A 22,503-nucleotide genomic window follows, 5' to 3' on the forward strand; every position below is an offset into this window, starting at 1 on the left:
ACCTAAGCTATTTGTGTCCTTGTGCCGCTCACATCCACCGCAGGCGCAGCCACGCACAAGGGCACACCACGGCCGGCCGCCTCATCCCCTTCTTTGATTGGATACTTCAACTTGCCGGGAAATATCACGCGAGGTTGCGATCCCCACTGCGAACATGTCACCTGTGGTATGTCTGTGGCCGGCCCTAATTACTTAAGATTTGGGCAGCCCGGGGGGCAATTGCCCCCCGTCCCCCTGGGCCAGTCCTCCCCTGTGCCATAGACAATAACAGTTAAATACTAATAGATGCTAGATTATTTGTAATATGATTTACCAGAAATCGGATCTGATCAATAAACTATTTCTATTGCTCATAATACGTGCCTTAGCCTTTCATTTCTTCTCTTTGGTATCCATTTTGCAGGAGCTTGCTTAATTTCAAAATGGATGCAGCAGCAGATTTCTGACTCACCCATACCACAGCAGAGTCACAAAGGAAGTAAGAGCCAGTGAGGCATGCGACACACAGCATATGTCACGCTACTTCCTAGAGTTAGGCAGATGTACATATCTATGTTACAGTAAAAACTTAAATATGCATCTTTATGCCATTTTATAATCCTTCCTAGATGGCATCGCGTGTCTTATTTAAAACGTCTATAAAAGATGCAAAGTTCATACCTTATATATTTGAAAATATAATAATATTCCCAGGAAGGTGAAAAAGAACGTCTTGTCAAAAGAAGCCTATGTTTGATGTTAAATAAAGTATTTCCAGTGCTGTGTGCCCCATTACATTCTGGCGGCCATTTTACAGGGAGGTGTGTGACACAAAATGGCTGCAGCTGCCACTGTGGTCTTTGTTCGTGCTGCATAACATTAACAGGAACTGAATGAAAGGCAGAAAGGAATTCCAAACAGTGCTTGTCTATATATAACCTTCTACCAAACGTTCTACTGTCGTAGGCAACAACATTAGAAAGTATAACAGTTAAACATGAAGAAGCTGATATTTGTCGCCGTCACCTTTCCAAAACATTATGCTGACTAAATTCAGATTTCTATTTACGTGGATTTGAGCTAAAATGAGAAGACAATAAATGATATGAATGTGTGCGATGATGTGGCATTGGTTTCCTGCTGCCCTGTGTACTCACTGTGTCGTGTGTTATAAATACTCCTCACGACATTCAGCAGCCCAAGGTTGGTGACAGACCGTATCCGTCATAATTTCATATGCACCTTGCCCCTTAAAGTCATTTTCTACACAAGGCTGCTTTGCATATATTACAAATAAGTGCTAAAAACTGCGACAAGGCTGAGTATGCACTGCACGCAGCTTTGCCTGCACCCGGCTGGAAACAATAAATCATTTCCATTTCCCAGAAGAGCAAAAAAAAAAATAGAGAATAAAACAAGAAAATGGAATAACTACTTCCTGTACACAGCATTTGCTACTTGCCTGGTTGAAATTTTTCGAGAAATAACATTTTCTTCCTTCGGTGCTAAAAATCATTTAGCGAAAAAAAAATTCCGTTGCCTCGGTAACAAGGCAAAGGCCCAGTCTAGATGGATCAGCTCTGACGCAGAATCCCAGTCTTAAAGGAGCTTTGCTGTTAAAAGCATAGACTTGGTGGCTCCGAAGGCAGGGAGAGAAAAAGAGAGAACACCCTGTTCTGCTCAGATTTGGATTCACGACATGAAATCATCCTGCGTCAGACTCAAAATTAACCCTTCAGCCACCACAGCGGCCTAGGCAGGCCTTGAATGTTACTCACCATGCAGTGGCAATGACATTCAGACAGTCTGAGAACAAAGACAACAGCCTCGTTCAAATAAAAGACTTCACCTCTTTTTTTTATATTTAGCTATTTGAAAAACGGATAGGTTTTTGATGCAGTAATAGGTATTCCTGTGAAAAAATTCTCCTGAAAGAGACTTAAAGGGAATGAATACTAGCAATAGCGGAACAGGATTGAAGCGGTTATATAGAAATAAAGGCCTTGCTTGGTTTACTTGCCTTTTTATCAATTAAAGAAAATATTTGTCATGTGCTTCGTTTGCCAGGTTTACCGCTGGCGGTATGTCGTACGTGAAGGTTTTGATGAAGAGGTGATATTCGGTTTCCCAGCTAGGCTATTGTTATTTGCTATTTAGTCGAGCTAGACTGAAATGCCACATGCAGTCTGAGAGCAGTGAACAGTTAATGTGTGTGATAAGCCATCCGCCATACTGTGCCGTTCACCTATCACACAGAAATAGATTTTAGAAACCCCAGCAAGAAAAGAGCTATGTAGAGGTCATTTAAATAAAAATCCGTGCGTTCGCCGCCGCCGCAAAGAATGGCAGCTGCCCCTCGTTAAATCTACACCTAGCTCAGGTGAATAACACAGTCAATTATATTTCCTCTTTTGTAAGTTCACCCTGCTGGTCTTACGGATGATTGTGCATTTTAATATAGAGACATTCCTGCCAATGTCGGATCTTAGAAATATATTTTTAGTTTAGTAAGCGTTAATGTATAGTTAGCGCGGTATGTGGACGATAATGACAACAACATGCACGTTCTACCTACCTCTGAGAAACCTTTAAGGAAGTGTTAACACAGAATATACAGTCAGTCGGGTCGCGTTATGCGCAGCAAAGAAAAAAATTAAAAATAAACCTTTTTTTATTCGGTCCTCGCTTCATGGGTCTGAGAAGCTGTCGTCGGTAAAATCAGCTGGAAAGCAGCTCGGACGACTGACATTCACGAGAAGTGGATTTTCCAATGGGGAACGGACCATGGCAGCAACGATAATCCAGCTCCAGGTTTTTCTTCATGCTGTATGTCGTACATCTGCAGCTTTGTATGAGTAACAGCAGGACTGACCACTGCAAAAGGGCCACTTATGACATCCCCCGGAGAGTCAACCTTTCCCCACAACTTCCGCATTCACCAGTCAGGCTACTGTGCTACGCAGGAGCTAAAAATAGATGATTTTTCCTGTTCCCCCTCTACCTGCATAGCAGGCATATTAGTTTTCCAGCGCTTTAATTTGATATTCACATTAATTAACAATGCAGCATTCATTATTTAGCTGGATAAATACAGGATAGGATTAGCAGCAAGATCAGTCGCCTATCCTTTCACCGTCTACGTTTCTCTTTAAAAAAAAAAAAAAAAAAAAGACTCTGGTGTTTTGCAGACAGCGACGGACAGTGAATATGCCGGCTGTAAAACGGTGATGCAATGTTTAGACATGGAACTGAAAGACAGGAGGTGCAGGATGTTATGTCAGCCAGAATATTTACATACTGACAGCAGCACAGAATGGATTGAGAGCTCGGCATGCAGGAGAGAAAAAGCATTAATCCTGGCTGCTGCTGCCATTTCAGCCTTGCAGGAGATGCATTCTGCAGCGTCGCTTAGAGAAGGAAGAAGGGTAGAGCCAGCTCACCTTAAATGCAGCACATAGCTAAGGGTGCCAGCGACGGACAAGATACTGTAGCAGGAACCTCCGACAACCCAGCCGGGGACCCAAATAGCAAGGAATGAAAAAAAAAAATAAGGAGGCATTAAAAAAAAAACGAGCAACCTTTTTCACAGCTGGCTGTTTCCCAGTTATAATACGTCAGGCTTCTCAAGGATATGTCGCCTTGTGTAGCTGTGCGTATGACCATCCCGGGGCTGATGTAAGATGCATACATACTATATTAACCATCCTTCTTCCAGATGCAGAATAAAAAAGCCTGCTCCTTTAAACGGTCGTCTTCTGTTTAGCGTGATCTTCCTCGATTCTGTATTCATAGGCTTCCATGTTTTGTTTTAGTTTTGTTTTTTTTGTGTATGCCGTAGTACAAGTTTTATTAAATGCAATATCCTTTCCACAGATTTCAAGCCCACAAGAGCAGAGATCCAGTCATCTGACCGGCTAATTGTATTTAGGCAACACCCTACTTACCACAGGCTCGGCAAGTGGCTAAATATATCAGCCTTACAGCTGCTCAGTCGCACAGGAAAATACGTACTAAAGAATTGTTATTTCCTCTCGAGATAAAAAGTGAATCGTACAGAACTGCATTCTTTTCAGAGGCACATCCACGGCCGTTTTTCCTTTGCATAATCTGAGTACAGTGACCCACATAACGCAAACAAGCCGTCGCCGAGCACTTACTGAACTGAACGCACCTACTGACTGGTGCCTGTTTTAACTGTCTGGCTGCCTGTTCTGCATATTTCACTGCACTGAGAGCAGGACTTAGTGGCAGTGTAAACAAGCCCAGACTGTGCATTCATACAGTGCAGTATGCGGAACAGCTCTCGTCTGATCACAGAGCAGCACATTAAAGGTTTCATCTTAATAGGAATGCTTGTCGTGAGTGTTTATATGGAGAAAACTAGTGCCAGAAGAGCTAGCGAGCGTGTGCTTTTCAGTGGCAGATATATAGCTGGATGTAGCATGCCTCCAGCAGTTCAGTAGAAGATGATTTCCATATAATGGAAATCACACACCCATTTTACAAGAGGACATTTGACAGTGGCTTAGGAACAAAAAACAACTGCGAACAGGCCCAGGGGGAGGAGTGTGTTTCTATAACAACTGCCGAGTCGAGTTTGACACTGCTGTTTAATTTCCACACATTATACTTACCTGCTCAGTGCCATGGGTGTTTTTCTTCCCCGTAGACATAAGTCTTTACAGTGTTAGTGCACTTATATTTAAGTGGGATTAAAATGAGACCCACGTTAATAATAAAATAAACTTGCATCATTGCTTTTAATATAGCGCGTTGCTCTATGGTTATAGTAACTAACTGCCATGTATGTTGATCCCTGTTTTTTTCCTGCTTCATAAGTGTCCAGAACCAAAGACCCCACCTCCCTCACAGTTTTAAATTGTTCCTTTAGGGCTCATTTACACCACACAATGCATGCATGAACATGCACATTGTGGTGGTTAAAGGCAAGCGCAGACGTCGGCAGCTGTACACAGTAGAACCCATCGGAAGACATGTGCGTTATGCAATAGAATGTTCCCAGATGCGTTACATCATAACGCATGGGAACGCACAGCTGTAGTGTGAATGGTAACATGAAAGTCTACGGACTTTCATGTTGCTATGTGGCTTATACCCTATGTGCAGTGTGTCAAAACTGACAGCGCAGCATATAATGTGAATGAGCCCTAACACCTCTTATCTTGTTTGTACAGAACTGCAGATGGTGTCAGCACCTCAGCAAACCCAGTAAACTTGAGTGATGAGTTATTTGGTAATGTATTCAATAACAATGAGATGCCTGCATTGTTAGGCAACTACAATCATTATTTGCATTATTAATTCAGGCCTCATTTTGAGCTATTTTAAAGCTTTTTGCGGGCGGGGATCGAGCTGGGTCATCGGACCTGTCGGAAATGATCGATCGAGCCATCAGCGGCTCAGTTGATAAGGGGGAAAACATACCGTGTATCCCCAGCATTACGCTGGAATACTGTTGATCTCCCACTTCTGTTTTCTCACAGCCCGCATTAAGAAGCCCCATAGTTTCTGCAAATTGACAATCAGAGCAGCTTGATGAGCGGGGCATTCTGATTGGCTGCAATACTGAGGTAACAGGCTGAATGTGATTAAGATTCATGCCTGACAAAATCACAAAGGGGGAATGCCAGAATATAATTAGTTTTAATATATACAGTGGCTTGCAAAAATATTCGGCCCCCTTGAAGTTTTCCACATTTTGTCATATTACTGCCACAAACATGAATCAATTTTATTGGAATTCCACGTGAAAGACCAATACAAAGTGGTGTACATGTGAGAAGTGGAATGAAAATCATATATGATTCCAAACATTTTTTACAAATAAATAACTGCAAAGTGAAGTGTTTGCGTAATTATTCGGCCCGCTTTGGTCTGAGTGCAGTCAGTTGCCCACAGACATTGCCTAATGAGTGCTAATGACTAAACAAGGTGCACCTGTGTGTAACCTAATGTCAGTACAAATACAGCTGCTCTGTGACGGCCTCAGAGGTTGTCTAAGAGAATATTGGGAGCAACAACACCTTGAAGTCCAAAGAACACACCAGACAGGTCAGGGATAAAGTTATTGGGAAATTGAAAGCAGGCTTAGGCTACAAAAAGATTTCCAAAGCCTTGAACATCCCACAGAGCACTGTTCAAGCGATCATTCAGAAATGGAAGGAGTATGGCACAACTGTAAACCTACCAAGACAAGGCCGCCCACCTAAACTCACAGGCTAAACAAGGACAGCGCTGCTCAAAAATGCAGTCATGAGGCCCATGATGAATCTGGATGAGCTGCAGAGATCTACAGCTCAGGTGGTGGAAACTGTCCATAGGACAACTATTAGTTGTGCACCGCACAAAGTTGGCCTTTATGGAAGAGTGGCAAGAAGAAAGTCATTGTTAACAGAAAAGCATAAGAAGTCCCGTTTGCAGTTTGCCACAAGCCATGTGGGGGACACAGCAACCATGTGGAAGAAGGTGCTCTGGTCAGATGAGACCAAAATGGAACTCTTTGGCCAAAATGCAAAATGCTATGTGTGGCAGAAAACTAACACTGCACATCACTCTGAACACACCATCCCCACTGTCAAATATGGTGGTGGCAGCATCATGCTCTGGGGGTGCTTCTCTTCAGCAGGGACAGGGAAGCTGGTCAGAGTTGATGGGAAGATGGATGGAGCCAAATACAGGGCAATCTTGGAAGAAAAACTCTTGGAGTCTGCAAAAGACTTGAGACTGGGGCGGAGGTTCACCATCCAGCAGAACAGTGACCCTAAACATAAAGCCAGGGCAAGAATAGAATGGTTTAAAACAAAACATATCCATGTGTTAGAATAGCCCAGTCAAAGTCCAGATCTAAATCCAATCGAGAATATGTGGCAAGATCTGAAAACTGCTGTTCACAAACACTGTCCACCTAATCTGACTGAGCTGGAGCTGTTTTGCAAAGAAGAATGGGCAAGGATTTCAGTCTCTAGATGTGCAAAGCTGGTAGAGACATACCCTAAAAGACTGGCAGCTGTAATTGCAGCAAAAGGTGGTTCTACAAAGTATTGACTCAGGGGGCTGAATAATTACACACACCCCACTTTGCAGTTATTTATTTAAAAAAAAATGTTTGGAATGATGTATGATTTTCGTTCCACTTCTCACATGTACACCACTTTGTATTGGTCTTTCACATGGAATTCCAATAAAATGGATTCATGTTTGTGGCAGTAATATGACAAAATGTGGAAAACTTCAAGGGGGCCGAATACTTTTGCAAGCCACTGTATATGCCTGGACTTGGAGGAGTAACGTGTAAGGCCCACCCATCTTCTAATACACACCAATGCTGGTGGATCTCAAAGGAATCTGAATGATAGCGGAGTAGCTAACTTGCAACAACTACCATCATTATCCAGGACCTTTTTCTCCAAACCCGGACCAGAACCAAGCACACATCTGATATTCATGTTGTCTCGCACTCACAATAGGATTAAACCTTGAAAAAGCCGGAGAGTGCAATAGCTGGAAAAGGGGATGACGCCCCTTGTGGAACTTTATATAGAAGAAAGGCTGGCACATCCCATAAAATTCTTTATTGTTTCGTATGAAAGTTAAAAAGCCAATATTTCAGAGTCATGTAGGGCTCCTTTACTTAGGCCACTCAAAAATGAATATAGTTAAATTCCAGGGGGAGTTAGAGCACATCGTGATGTGCAGCCGCTGGATCAAACCATTAAATCCATTATCTTCAAATGGAAAGGACATTGTACCACAACAAACCTGCCAAAAGAGGGACTCAGAGCTGAGATATAAAAAAATATTTATACATACCTGGGGCTTCCTCCAGCCCCATCCGCTCGGGTCGCTCCCATGCCGCCGTCCTCTGCTGTCTGCAGCTTCGGTAACCGGGTCCCATCACCGCTGTCCGTCGGCTCCAGTCTAACCCACCAACTCACAAATAAGGCACCAGACAGGCAACAGTATATACATATACAGTGGGTTGCAAAAGTATTCGGCCCCCTTGAAGTTTTCAACATTTTGTCACATTACTGCCACAAACATGCATCAATTTTATTGGAATTCCACGTGAAAGACCAATACAAAGTGGTGTACACGTGAGAAGTGGAACGAAAATCATACATGATTCCAAACATTTTTTACAAATAAATAACTGCAAAGTGGGGTGTGCGTAATTATTCAGCCCCCTGAGTCAATACTTTGTTGAACCACCTTTTGCTGCAATTACAGCTGCCAGTCTTTTAGGGTATGTCTCTACCAGCTTTGCACATCTAGAGACTGAAATCCTTGCCCATTCTTCTTTGCAAAACAGCTCCAGCTCAGTTAGATTAGATGGACAGCGTTTGTGAACAGCAGTTTTCAGATCTTGCCACAGATTCTCGATTGGATTTAGATCTGGACTTTGACTGAGCCATTCTAACACATAGATATGTTTTGTTTTAAACCATTCCATTGTTGCCCTGGCTTTATGTTTAGGGTCATTGTCCTGCTGGAAGGTGAACCTCCGCCCCAGTCTCAAGTCTTTTGCAGTCTCCAAGAGGTTTTCTTCCAAGTTTACCCTGTATTTGGCTCCATCCATCTTCCCATCAACTCTGACCAGCTTCCCTGTCCCTGCTGAAAAGATGCACCCCCCGAGCATAATGCTGCCATATTTGACAGTGGGGATGGTGTGTTCAGAGTGATGTGCAGTGTTAGTTTTCTGCCACACATGGCATTTTGCATTTAGGCCAAAAAGTTAAATTTTGGTCTCATCTGACCAGAGCACCTTCTTCCACATGGTTGCTGTGTCCCCCACATGGCTTGTGGCAAACTGCAAACGGGACTTCTTATGCTTTCTGTTAACAATGCCTTTCTTCTTGCCACTCTTCCATAAAGGCCAACTTTGTACAGTGCATGACTAATAGTTGTCCTATAGACAGAATCTCCCACCTGAGCTGTAGATCTCTGCAGCTCGTCCAGAGTCACCATGGGCCTCTTGACTGCATTCCTGATCAGCGCTCTTCTTGTCCGGCCTGTGAGTTTAGGTGGATGGCCTTGTCTTGGTAGGTTTACAGTTGTGTCATACTCCTTCCATTTCTGAATGATCGCTTGAACAGTGCACCGTGGGATGTTCAAGGCTTTGGAAATCTTTTTGTAGCCTAAGCCTGCTTTAAATTTCTCAATAACTTGATCCCTGACCTGTCTTGTGTGTTCTTTGGACTTCACGGTGTTGTTGCTCCCATTATTCTCTTTGACAACATCTGAGGCCCTCACAGAGCACCTGTATTTGCACTGACATTAGATTACACACAGGTGCACTCTATTTAGTCATTAGCACTCATCAGGCAATGTCTATAGGCAACTGACTGCACTCAGATCAAAGGGGGGCAAATAAATATGCACACCCTACTTTGCAGTTATTTATTTGTAAAAAAAAATGTTTGGAATCATGTATGATTTTCGTTCCACTTCTCATGTGTACACCACTTTGTGTTGGTCTTTCATGTTGAAATCCAATAAAATTGATTCATGTTTGTGGCAGTAATAGGACAAAATGTGGAAAACTTCAAGGGGGCCGAATACTTTTGCAACCCACTGTACATAGTTATATAGTTACATAGTTATTTGGGTTGAAAAAAGACATACGTCCATCGAGTTCCACCAGAAAACAAAGTACAACACCAGCCTGCTCCCTCATATATCCCTGTTGATCCAGAGGAAGGTGAAAAACCCTTACAAGGCATGGTCCAATTACACCTATATTTTGAAACGGAATGACACAGAGGGCGACATCACAATCGGGGAAGTAGAAGCATGATTCGTTTTGGACTTTATTCCCTTTGCTATCATTCTTAGGTTGGTGCAGGCGGCAGGCAGATAGTAGTCAAAACCCAGGCAAAGGTGGTGCAGGTGGTCAGCAGAGAGTAGTCAAAATCCAGGCAGAGGTCGGTGCAGGTGGCAGGCAGAGAGTAGTCAAAACCCAGGCAAAGGTCGGTGCAGGTGGCCGGCAGAGAGTAGTAACAAACCAGGCAGAGGTCGTGCAGGCGGCAGGCAGAGAGTAAACAGTCAAGGTGCCGGAGTGATCACCTACCCAGGCTTCACACACCTGGTCCGCTGGTGCACAATTCCTCTGTGGGTCACCAATCCACATAGACAATGTAGCAAAGATTGAGGTCGGCATTCAAAAGGCTATAATAAACTTGCGTTTATTTAGTAGGTAGCAAAACACGACATGTTTTGTGGTTGACCCTCTTCCTCAAGTGTACAAGCAACCCTGACACACAAACACCTTATGTAGAAAAATACTTGTAGTGCACCTCATGTTGTGTCGTGTTTTGCTACCTACTAAATAAACGCAAGTTTAGTATTATTGCCTTTTGAGTGCCAACCTCAGTCTTTGCGGCAGGCAGAGAGTAGTCAAAACCCAGGCAGAGGTCTCTGCCATGGCAGTCAGATGACACGGGGAGAGATCAAATTAAAAGTTGTGATTAGAGACAAATGAGGAGGAATTAGACAGACTAAACTCTATATACATGCAGGCCGCATTTCTCTCTGTTTACCTTCTGTCCTCTGCTGCAGATCGGGGTCCAGATGGGGGGATCAGACAGTCTAAACTCTCTATATACATATAGGGCGCATTTCTCTGTTTTCCCTCTGCCCATTGCAAAAGTTCAGGTTCACTGTAAAATTTAGTGCCCCACCCCCTCATGACGCCACGCTGCCGCACACTGCCAGAACAAGAGTGAGGTAAAAGGGATCCCGGCGGCCATGGAGAGAAGCCTGGGTCCCGCTGGCCAGCGCTGATCGCGCGCGGGACGCAGGAAATCAATGGGAGTGCTTCTAACTCCTAATACCTAGCCAGAGCTCAGCTCGGTAATACCGCCAGGGGAGTTAACCAGAGAGGTAGCACAGAGACCAAAGGTAACCCTGTAGGATTTGCAGAGTTCCACGTCAGAGACTAAAGTATCTGTCCACAGGACCACAATAAGCCGTACACTCCATAGAGCTGGCCTTTATGGAACAGTGGCTAGAAGAAAAGCCATTCATTACTTAGCGGCCACCAAGGAAAATGCTAAGTCTGGCGCAAACCCAACACATTCCATAACCCCAAGAATCCCATCACCACAGTGAAACATGGTGGTGGCAGCATCATGCTGTGGGGATTTTCTTTCAGCAGCAGGGACTGGGAAACTGGTCTGAGTTGAGACAGATGGATGGTGCTAAACACAGGGATATTCCTGAGCAAAATCAGTTTCAGCCTGCCAGTGATGTAAGTTAACCTTCCAGCTGGACAATGACCCAAAACATACTGCTAAAACAACACTAGAGTGGTTTACAGGGAAACATTTAAATATGTTTGAATGGCCTAGTCAAATTCCAGAACTCAGTCCAATAGAGAATATGTTATAAGACTTGAAGATTGCTGTTCTCTTTCACATTGCTGGGAAAACCATCTAACATGAAGAAGCTAAGGCAGTTTTCCTGAGGTAGTTTTGACTTAGGAATGTACAGAAATCCCAGTAGCAAGCTCAAAGAGACATATCCAAAGTAAGTTGCAGCTCTAATTGCTACCTTTTGCAGGGGGGTGAATGCTTTTGCATTGCACTATACAGGAGCAAGTCAGCTGAGGAAATAACTCCGGACATTGCCCAGATTAGCCCCCCAAAAATAGTTAGCCAGACTAGACTATTAATTCCTAAAGGAAGATGAAACGATCGGTGTCAGGACACAGAGAGAATCTGATCATTGATGATCTGCAGAATCATCAATAATACAGATGTATACTTGATTATGGATGATCTGCAGAATCACCAATAATACAAGTATCACTAACCTCTGGACACCTAATAAAGTGTAAGTGTTTGGTGTAACTGTAGGCTATCTCCCGTGAGGCGGGAGATACAGGCAGCTTGGCCGAGAACCACCTGAGGGGCAGGTGGCTCTGGGAAGTGCAGGGACTATCTCCTTAAGAGAGGGAATAGTGAGAACCTGGCAACCAGGGATATCTGGATATCAGATATAGACTGTACTGCAGCCAGGGGACTCCAGGGGAAGAGGCCACTGGCTGCTAACCGGCCGGACTCTCTGAGGAGCAGGAGTTCTAGTTGCAACTGACACTTGGTGGGATTGTGTCACTGATAGTACAGATAGACTGAGCACTCAAGGGGTGAGTGACAGCCTGGAAGGTCGGGCAGGCCAGGTCAGCAACACACGAGCAGATCAGGTACAGAGACAGAAGGCTGATTCGGTAACCGGGTACAGGCAGGGTCTGGCAACAGGTAGGCAGATATGCAGAGGTACCGAATCAAAAAGCAATAGAGAGGTCGACAGAGCAAAAAGTCATAACAAAAATAGAGCAGAGTCCTAGTCTGAGGTGTGAGGTCCATGGTCTCGACACCCAGGAACTAGTCTAAAGTATAACACAGCAATGACACAGTAATCCTAAGCTTGGGTGTAAGGTCCTTGGTCACAACACCCCGGAACTGGTCTAAAGTATAACACAACAATGACACAGTAACCCTAAGCTTGGGTGTGAGGTCCTGGTCTAAAGTGTAACACAAGAGTAATCTGGCTAAGTGTGAATTCCCAGGTCCACCTGGTTCTAACACACTGTGGGATCTGACTGAGGTCTGAGTGCTCACACGTATGTATTCGCAACGGCAGACAACCTGAGACTGACCAGCGAGATCTATATATAGTGCAGCGCTCCTCAGCGCCGCTCAGCGCCACTCAGCCAATCAACAGCTGCGCTGGGATCAGCTGATCGACCTGATCAGCTGATCCCTCTCCTACTGGCATAAAGGTCCTGCCTCCCAGCGCGCGCAGCTCTCCATCTGTGTGCACTAGAAGGCTCAGACAAACCAGACGCATGCTGCTGTGCGGAAACCTCCGATCTGAACGCGGAGACAGCCGCCCCGCTGCCAGACCGCGCGGCGGCATCTCCGCAATCCATTACAGTACCCCCCCACTGAGGAGTGGACTCCGGACACTTCCCACCGGGCTTCCCAGGATGTGAGTCATGAAATTCTTTCTTTAATTCTTCTGCATGCATGCGACAATCTGGCACCCAAGTTCTTTCCTCCACACTATATCCTTTCCAGTGGACCAGATACTGCACGGAATTCTGCACTAACCGAGAGTCCAGAATCTTTTTCAATTTCATATTCAGGTTGATCATCAACCATCACGGGGGGGGGGGGGGGGGGGAGAGGAATCCACGTGCACTGCCGGCTTCAACAGAGACACATGGAATGATCTCACACCTCGCATGCTGGCTGGGAGATCAATCGCATAAGTGACATTATTAATTTTTCTGGTCACTGGGAATAGTCCTATGAATCTAGGACCCAGTTTGGGTGACAGTTGCTTCAGGGCTAAATGCCGAGTGGACATCCACACCAAGTCCCCCGGAGAGAACTTCCACTCTACGGACCGCCTTTCGTCTGCCTGTTTTTTCTGGGTCTGGAAAGCTTTCCCCAAGTTCCTCCTAACCATTCCCCAAATTTCCTTCAAAGCCCTCTGCCAATCCTCCAGGGCCGGGAATGGTGTAGACGCCACTGACAATGGGGCAAACTTGGGTGATCTTCCCGACACTACCTGGAATGGAGAAAATCCTGAAGAGGAACTTTTCAGGTTGTTGTGCGCATATTCTGCAAACGGCAAAAATTTTACCCAATCGGACTGCGCATCTGCCACATAACATCTGAGAAATTGTTCTAGGGACTGGTTAACTCTCTCGGTCTGGCCAATGGCCTGCGGGTGGTAGCCTGATGAGAATGCAAGGTCCATGTCCAGCTGATGGCAAAAGGCTCTCCAAAACTTAGATACAAATTGGACTCCCCGATCTGACACTACATTTTCCGGAATGCCATGCAGCCGGAAAATGTGCTGGATGAAGAGGTCAGCCAATTCCTGAGCCGAGGGGAGTCCTTTCAATGGAACAAAATGAGCCATCTTACTGAATCTGACTACTACCACCCAAATGACTGTCTTGCCCTCAGACCTGGGGAGTTCTCCTACAAAATCATGGACAAATGGGTCCATGGTTCACTTGGGACTGGTAAGGGTTGTAAAGTACCAACAGGAGCCTGACGAGAAGGTTTACTCCTAGCACACACTGCACACTCTCTTACAAACTCCTTACAATCTGTTGCCAACGTAGGCCACCAAGCACATCTGGCCAGTAAATCCTGGGTTCTGGTGGCCCTGGGATGACCAGCATTCTTGTGGGAATGAAACAGCTGTAAGAGTTGTAGACGGAAAGGTAGTGGCACAATCATAACCCCATCAGGCTTCCCCTCTGGAACATCCTGTTGGTAAGGACTCAGAGTGACTGTTCAATCCTTCCAGGTCTCAGTGGCTGCCAAAACTACCTTCTGAGGTAGAATGGTCTCAGGGGCTGAGGGCTGTACTGTCTCGGGCTCGAAACACCTGGACAAGGCGTCGGCCTTGATGTTTTTACTACCAGGGGTATACGTAATTACAAATCTGAATCTTGAAAAGAACAAAGACCACCGGGCCTGGCGGGGGCTAAGTCTCTTGGCGCCCTCTATGTACTCCAAATTTTTATGATCTGTATAAACTGTGATAGTATGTTCTGCACCTTCTAGCCAATGTCGCCATTCCTCAAAAGCTAGCTTGATAGCTAAAAGCTTCCGGTTGCCTATATCGTAGTTTTTCTCTGTGGGTGAAAACCTACGAGAGAAGTAGGCGCATGGGTGGAGTTTGCCCTGCAAACCCGATCGCTGAGACAATACAGCCCCCACCCCGACCTCTGAGGCATCAACCTCCACGATAAAGGGGAAGGTGACATCCACATGTCTTAGTATGGGTGCAGAACAGAACAGTTTTTTCAGTGTAGAAAAGGCAGAATGTGCTTCTGCTGACCAGTGGTAAGTATCAGCCCCCTTCTTGGTGAGACTGGTGAGGGGCGAGACCACTGTAGAGTACCCCTTTATAAACCTCCTGTAGTAGTTGGCAAAGCCCAAAAATCTGGAGCGCTTTCAGTCCCACAGGCTGAGGCCACTCCAAGACAGCAGAAACCTTTCCAGGATCCATAGAGAGGCCAGACGTAGAGATAATGTACCCCAAGAAGGCAACAGAGGTTACTTTGAAAAGACATTTCTCTAGTTTAGCGTAAAGCAGATTCTGTCTTAACTTCTCTAGGACAAACTTGACATGCTTTCGATGTTCCGAGAGATTGGACGAGAAGATCAGTATATCGTCCAGATATACTAAGACGAACTTCCCCAACACCTCCTTGAATACCTCATTAATCAACTCCTGGAAGACGGCCGGGGCGTTACACAACCCGAAGGGCATCACCAGGTACTCGTAGTGCCCGTCGGGTGTGTTAAAGGCAGTCTTCCATTCGTCACCATCCCTAATTCGAACTAGGTTGTATGCTCCTCTCAAATCTAGTTTCGAGAAAATCTTGGCGTTGGTAACCTGAGTGAACAAATCGTCAATCAAAGGTAAAGGATAACGATTTTTCACTGTAATCTTGTTTAAGCCTCGATAATCAATGCAGGGACGAAGGCCTCCATCTTTTTTCTTTACAAAAAAGGATCCTGCCCCTGCTGGTGAACGAGAGGGACGGATAAAACCCTTAGCCAAATTTTCTTTGATGTATTCCTGCATTGCCAGTTTCTCAGGCCCGAATAGATTATAGAGGTGGCCCCTAGGAGGCATACAACCAGATCTTAAATCGATGGGACAGTCGAAGGTACGGTGGGGGGGGGAGATTATCTGCTGATTTAGGACAAAATACGTCAGAAAATTCTGCGTATTGGGTTGGCACACCTTTAACATGAATCTTGGTGTTACCCACGTTTACTTTCGCTAAACAGTGATGATGACAATGGGTAGACCAGCTCGTTAGCTGACCTGAAACCCAATCTATCTGAGGGGAGTGAAGTTGTAACCATGGCATGCCAAGAATAACGGTGGAGGTTGCCATACGCAGGACCAGAAACTGTAGACTCTCTTTATGTAGTACCCCAACACTGAACCTCAACTCTGGGGTCCGAGACAGGGGATGTCTACTTTTCAGAGGAGAGTCATCTACTGCAGTGACCAAAACCTGTTGGTCTAATGGAAATATGGGAACCCCCAAATTTTTTGCAAACTCGTAATCCATAAAGTTAGCCGCTGAACCAGAGTCTATAAAAGCTTCAGTGGTAACAGTCTGGCCCTCCCATGTGACAGAACAGGGAAGGAGCAGACGATTATTGTTTAGAGGTAATGACTGCGCGTCTAGGGTATTACCTCTGGCTACACCTAGGCGGCAGCGTTTCCCGACTTTTTGGGACAATTCTGCACCTTATGACCCTCCTCTGCACTGTATAAACAGAGCTGTTCTGTTTTCCTGCGATTCTCTTCCACCCGTGTCAATTTTGACTGTCCAATTTGCATTGGTTCTAGCGGAGGTGAGACGGGTGGAGGAGAGGCGTAGGAGACATATCTTACAGTGTTCTTATTCCGGGTTTGTTTCTGATAGCGTAAACAGCGATCAACCCGTACTGCTAAAGCGATTGCCTCATCGATAGATTTTGGTTCAGGGTGTCCCAACATCAAATCAGAGACTGCGTCTGACAACCCTGACAAAAAACAGTCTAACAATGCAAATTTCCCCCACCTAGCTGACACAGACCACTTCCTGAACTCAGCTGCGTAGACTTCTACCGGATCCTTGCCTTGACGCCGTCTTAAAGAGACTCCGTAACAAAAATTGCATCCTGTTTTTTATCATCCTACAAGTTCCAAAAGCTATTCTAATGTGTTCTGGCTTACTGCAGCATTTTCTACTATAACAGTCTCTGTAATAAATCAATGTATCTTTCCCCTGTCAGACTTGTCGGCCTGTGTCTGGAAGGCTGCCAAGTTCTTTAGTGTTGTGGTTCTGTGATGAATCTCCCCCCTCCAGGCCCCTCTCTGCACACTGCCTGTGTGTTATTTAGATTATGGCAGATTCTCTCTTATCTTTTACAAGCTGGATAAATCGTCCTCTGAGCTGGCTGGGCTTTCACATACTGAGGATTACAGACAAGGGCAAAGCTGTTTGCAAGAAGAAAAGAGCAGCCTGAAACTTCAGTGCATGAGAGCAGAAGGGGGAAAGAAACACACAATGATCTCTTGAGATACAAAAGGAATGCTGTATACAGCCTGATTGTGTATGGATGTATTTTCTATGTGTGGACATGCTGTACATCAACCTACTTCCTGTTTTGGTGGCCATTTTGTTTGTTTATAAACAAACTTTTTAAAACTGTTTTTAACCACTTTTAATGCGGCGGGGAGCGGCGAAATTGTGACAGAGGGTAATAGGAGATGTCCCCTAACGCACTGGTATGTTTACTTTTGTGCGATTTTAACAATACAGATTCTCTTTAAGCTTCCGCTCAGCAGTGGAGGCAATGTCCGGATCATCATAAATTATGGTCATGGCTTTAAAAAATTCCTCAACTGACGTCAAAGCCTCATGCCCTACCTGAAGGCTATATGCCCATGTTTGAGAATCCCCTGACAAAAGGGTTTTAATAAATGTAATTCTCTGTGCCTCAGTTCCTGATAAATTGGGTCTTAACTCAAAATATGACATTACTCGATTTTTAAAATTCTGAAAGTCAGATCTATGACCAGAAAACCTTTCGGGTACAGACATACGCAAGTCTGTAACTGGAGGAGATCGCACTGCATTCACAGCCGTCTGAAGGACCTGTATGGATCCAGACAAGGCAGTGATCTGGGTCTGATGACCGTCCAGCACCCTGATGAAATTCGCCACCGAGGTGGTGAGTGCATCAAGACGGCTGTTGAGTGCGTCCATTTTGTTTTTCAGGTCTGCCGTTTTGTAACGATCGGTGTCAGCACACAGAGAGAATCTGATCATTGATGATCTGCAGAATCATCAATAATACAGATGTATACTTGATTATGGATGATTTGCAGAATCACCAATAATAAAAGTATGACTAACCTCTGGACACCTAATAAAGTGTAAGTGTTTGGTGTAACTGTATGCTATCTCCCGTGAGGCGGGTGATACAGGCAGCTTGGCCGAGAACCACCTGAGGGGCAGGTGGCTCTGGGAAGTGCAGGGACTATCTCCTTGAGAGAGGGAATAGTGAGAACCTGGCAACCAGGGATATCTGGATATCAGATATAGACTGTACTGCAGCCAGGGGACTCCAGGGGAAGAGGCCACTGGCTGCTAACCGGCCGGACTCTCTGAGGAACAGGAGTCCTAGTTGCAACTGACACTTGGTGGGATTGTGTCACTGATAGTACAGATAGACTGAGCACCCAAGGGGTGAGTGACAGCCTGGAAGGTCGGGCAGGGCAGGTCGGCAACACACGAGCAGATAAGGTACAGAGACAGAAGGCTGATTCGGTAACCGGGTACAGGCAGGGTCTGGAAACAGGTAGGCAGATATGCAGAGGTACCGAATCAGAAAGCAATAGAGAGGTCGACAGAGCAAAAAGTCATAACAGAAATAGAGCTTGGTCACAACACCCCGGAACTGGTCTAAAGTATAACACAACAATGACACAGTAACCCTAAGCTTGGGTGTGAGGTCCTTGGTCACAACACCCCAGAACTGGTCTAAAGTATAACACAAGCGTAATCTGGCTAAGTGTGAATTCCCAGGTCCACCTGGTTCTAACACACTGTGGGATCTGACTGAGGTCTGAGTGCTCACACGTAAGTATTCTCAACGGCAGACAACCTGAGACTGACCAGCGAGATCTATATATAGTGCAGCGCTCCTCAGCACCGCCCAGCGCCACTCAGCCAATCAACAGCTGCGCTGGGATCAGCTGATCGACCTGATCAGCTGATCCCTCTCCTACTAGCATAAAGGTCCTGCCTCCCAGCGCGCGCGCGCGTAGCTCTCTATCTGTGTGCACTAGAAGGCTCAGACAAACCAGACGCATGCTGCTGTGCGGAAACCGCCGGTCTGAACGCGGAGACAGCCACCCCGCTGCCAGACCGCGCGGCGGCATCTCCGCAATCCATTACAGGAGAACGCTGAGAATATATGACTTTATTATTCTGTATTCCATCCTCTTAGTCACTATTTAGTAAACTGAAAATAATTGGAATTAGCACTGAATCTTGAGGGACCCCATTGCTTCCTTCCAGTTTCCCATTCTGAATATGATCCTTTCACTCTCTCTTTATCACTACTTTGTTACATCATTATTTTGTGTACTATTGTTGAACATTATAATGTCCCTGTGTATCATTGTTTAATGTTGTAATGTCTCCCCTATATATTATGCAGCACTGTGTAATATGTTAGCCGATTATAAATATTAAAGTTTGATAATAATAATAGATAATATCCATACTATAAGTATAGGCTTCCACTTCGGCATAATATGATGCAAACCTAATAAAGCAGCTGTATAACGATACTGATGAAATATTGGACTTGAAACATGATCATAGTGTTTTTGTTCTCAATTCAGTTAAGGCCATGGGGAAGGAAACATTTTTAGCCAACAGGCTGCCCCTGCATGTGCACCAGACTTGGAATGGGGCTGATTCAGGTTGTTACTCACTGCCTGTCACAGCACTGATCTTTGAGTGGAACTCGGATATCACTGCCATTGAAAGATTTGTCCAAAAAGAATTCGGACACACCTATACATTCCCTGGCTCAGCTAAATTTAGCTGTGTACGCTCCTTTAGTGGCAGGGCTGGTTCTAGACTTTTTGCTGCCTGAGGCAAACTTGTGAGGATGCACCCCTTTGCCCCTCCCCCTTCCTGATTTTTAATGATCGCACAGCACCAGACAATTAAATTAGCTTCATTTAAAGAGACTCTGAAGTCTCGATAAATTCCCGTTTTTACTTAACTAACTTCATCAGCCCTAATGCCCTACCTAAATCGCTGCATCCCCGCAGCTGAAATCGCTATTAAACCCCCCAAAATCCCTGGAGGGAGATGGGCAGAGCTTCCTGTAAAGGCAGGGCTTTGAGCAGCAGCTCTGCCTCTACTCCCATCAATCGGCGCTGAGCGCCGCCTCTCCCTCACAGCCTTAGCTCAGTTTCATTCAGCCACTCATTCAGCCAGGACAAGCCAAGATTTTACAGAACTTGGAGGCTTTAAGGCATGATAAACAGGAACCTCTACTTCCTGGGAAAGTCCAGAATCTTAGTCACAACCATAGTACTGGTATACTGATAAGGGCTCTGCCTCTGACACAAGAGACCAGGGTTCAAATCTCGGCTCTTCCTGTTCAGTAAGCCAGCACCTATTCAGTGAGGAGGCCTTGGGCAAGATTCCCTAACACTGCTGCTGCTTATAGAGTGCGTCCTAGTGGCTGCAGCTCTGGTGGTGAGTCCGCCAGGAGAAAAGCACAATATAAATGTTCTGTGTCTTGTTTGGTCTAAAAGATTTGCAAGGGTATCAAGAAATAAGGGTATGCAAACTTGAATAGGCACTATGTCATGATTTTCTTATTACTATGTTTGGCTTAAAGGTTGTGCTATTTTGTTATGCCTTACAGTTTAATTTGAATTTCATTAAATATAAATGAAGTCATTTTTGTATTAATTAAAAGTGTGGTACACAAATTCTGGCTAGGTATGTAAACATCTAAGCACAACTGTATATTCGATTCAGAAACTTACAGTACTTCTATCTCTACCTCAGAAACCCATGTTTCATGATTTATGTATTTATTTTTTTATTTCCTTGAACCTGGTTGTATATTTGAAGGGAAAACAGGCAAGAGCTTACTCAGAGGTACACACCTAGCCGCTCACTCCGCTCCTCCAATGAACTTCGCCTGACCGCCCCCCGCATCACCCAGTTCCATGCACGCCTCCAGGACTTCTCAAGAGCTGCTCCGACACTATGGAACTACCTGCCTCTACCCATTAGGGCAGCCCCTCCTTTAACATCTTCAAGAAGGCCATCAAAACTCACCTTTTCACTTTGGCCTACCACCCCTTACAAGTGCTCTAAACCCGCAGCTGAACTCTGGACCCTACCTTTCGTGTCCCTACCTCTCGCTCTAGATTGTAAGCCTTCGTGCAGGGTCCTCCTCCGTTTGTGTACTACCTGATCATGCACCTCCATTACTGTGCACCCATACTATGCATTTGAGTGAACTCAACTTGCCTAATCTCCATGCTCCCATCCAGTGACTAAGCATTACCTTGTACTCATACTGTGCTGCGTGATCTGTTTTTTCTTGTATTCCTGTATTGCCGTATTGCTGTATGTCACCCTAAATATTGTCTGTAACCTAAACTAATGTCCAGCGCTGCGTAAAATGTTGGCGCATTATAAATACAATAAATAAATAAGTACTAAATTTAAGGGCACATCTCCATTCAAAGTATCAACATCAGTACAGGCTCTTCAAATTGAGAAGGCCTGGAAAAGTGGTAAATCTTTCCAGTAGTGGTTGGCCTACTAAATTTACTCCAAAGGGGATGTAACAACTCATCCAGAAAATACAAAATATCCCATAAGAATATGTAAAGAATTGGATGCTCCTGTGTCTTAAACATAAGACTTGGATAATGTGCCATTATTGAAGGAGGTATGAATTCTTCTTGTACCAGAAAATTATGAAAGCTCCATCTCTGAGCAGAAATTGTTTTCAGGTCCCTTCTCACCTGGCCCAGTGGTGATCTCTGCAGCAAATGTCTTATTCCACAATGTCTGTCCATTACGATCCTATCAGTCACACCATAGGTAAGTCAATAGCAGCCTTCTCAATCAAATTCGCTTTCATATGGTTGGACTGGTAGTCAATTCTGAAGAATGCAATGCTACAGGGGAAACCTCAAGGAATGTGCCCTGCTCTTGCATATGGTTTTTTTTTGTAACTTTCTGCTGTCCTGTCATGCAGTACAGTATATCAGCAACATTGAAATGAGGATTAGGATGGGCTCTTGCTATTGGCTGCCTCCTTTGCCTGTCCAGTTTACTGAATGGCTGATTATCGATTACCTACAGCTCCATGACGCGACTTGGCGGCGGGAAAGGTGAAGAAAAGGACGTGGTAATGAAACTAAGCCAGAGGACACTTGAGGAGCTGCGAGGGCAGAGCACGGCTGCAGGGGGCTTCGGGAAGCCCCAGGTAAGTGAAACTTTATTCCCCCCCCCCCCCCCCAAGTATTAAGGTTCACTTTAAAGACAGTAATTTTACTTAGGTTCTTCATGTAAAATTTTACATTTTGTTTAAAGCTAATCTGTGGGGGAAAAGTTAGATACTTACCTCAGTAATGGGAAGCCTCTGGATGATCCAGAGCATCTCCAATCCTCATCCACCCACCCACTGCTCGCCAGGACTATATTCTCCATTGCTATTGAACTCTCTCCTCCGCCTATGTGCTAGTGTGGCTGCACTGCACAGGAGCAAGTACAGCCTGTGCACAGGAGCAAGTACAGCCTGTGCACAGGAGCAAGTATAGCCTGTGCAGTATCACAAAGCCGCTCGTGCATGGAGGAAAAAGCTGTGCATGAGTGGCTCTGTGCTACTGCACAAGTGCATGCCTTACTTG

The 22,503-nt window shown here is 45.1% G+C and overlaps 1 protein-coding gene across 10 annotated transcripts in view; it reads right to left on the bottom strand.

Annotated features, from left to right (window-relative positions):
• The window catches only part of ZBTB38 (zinc finger and BTB domain containing 38), a 135,535-nt gene that overhangs the window by 48,240 nt on the left and 64,792 nt on the right, over positions 1–22,503 (bottom strand). For 2 of the 10 annotated variants that reach the window (XM_068280497.1, XM_068280490.1), the window contains exon 1: positions 2,645–3,667. The exons of 4 other annotated variants lie outside the window; for them this stretch is intronic. The gene's annotated coding sequence lies outside the window, so the exon portion shown is untranslated. 4 more of the 10 variants (XM_068280495.1, XM_068280496.1, XM_068280491.1 and 1 more) reach the window with 4 other exon arrangements.

Source organism: Hyperolius riggenbachi, chromosome 4 (assembly GCF_040937935.1).
Source record: "Hyperolius riggenbachi isolate aHypRig1 chromosome 4, aHypRig1.pri, whole genome shotgun sequence".
Classification (NCBI taxonomy): domain Eukaryota; kingdom Metazoa; phylum Chordata; class Amphibia; order Anura; family Hyperoliidae; genus Hyperolius; species Hyperolius riggenbachi.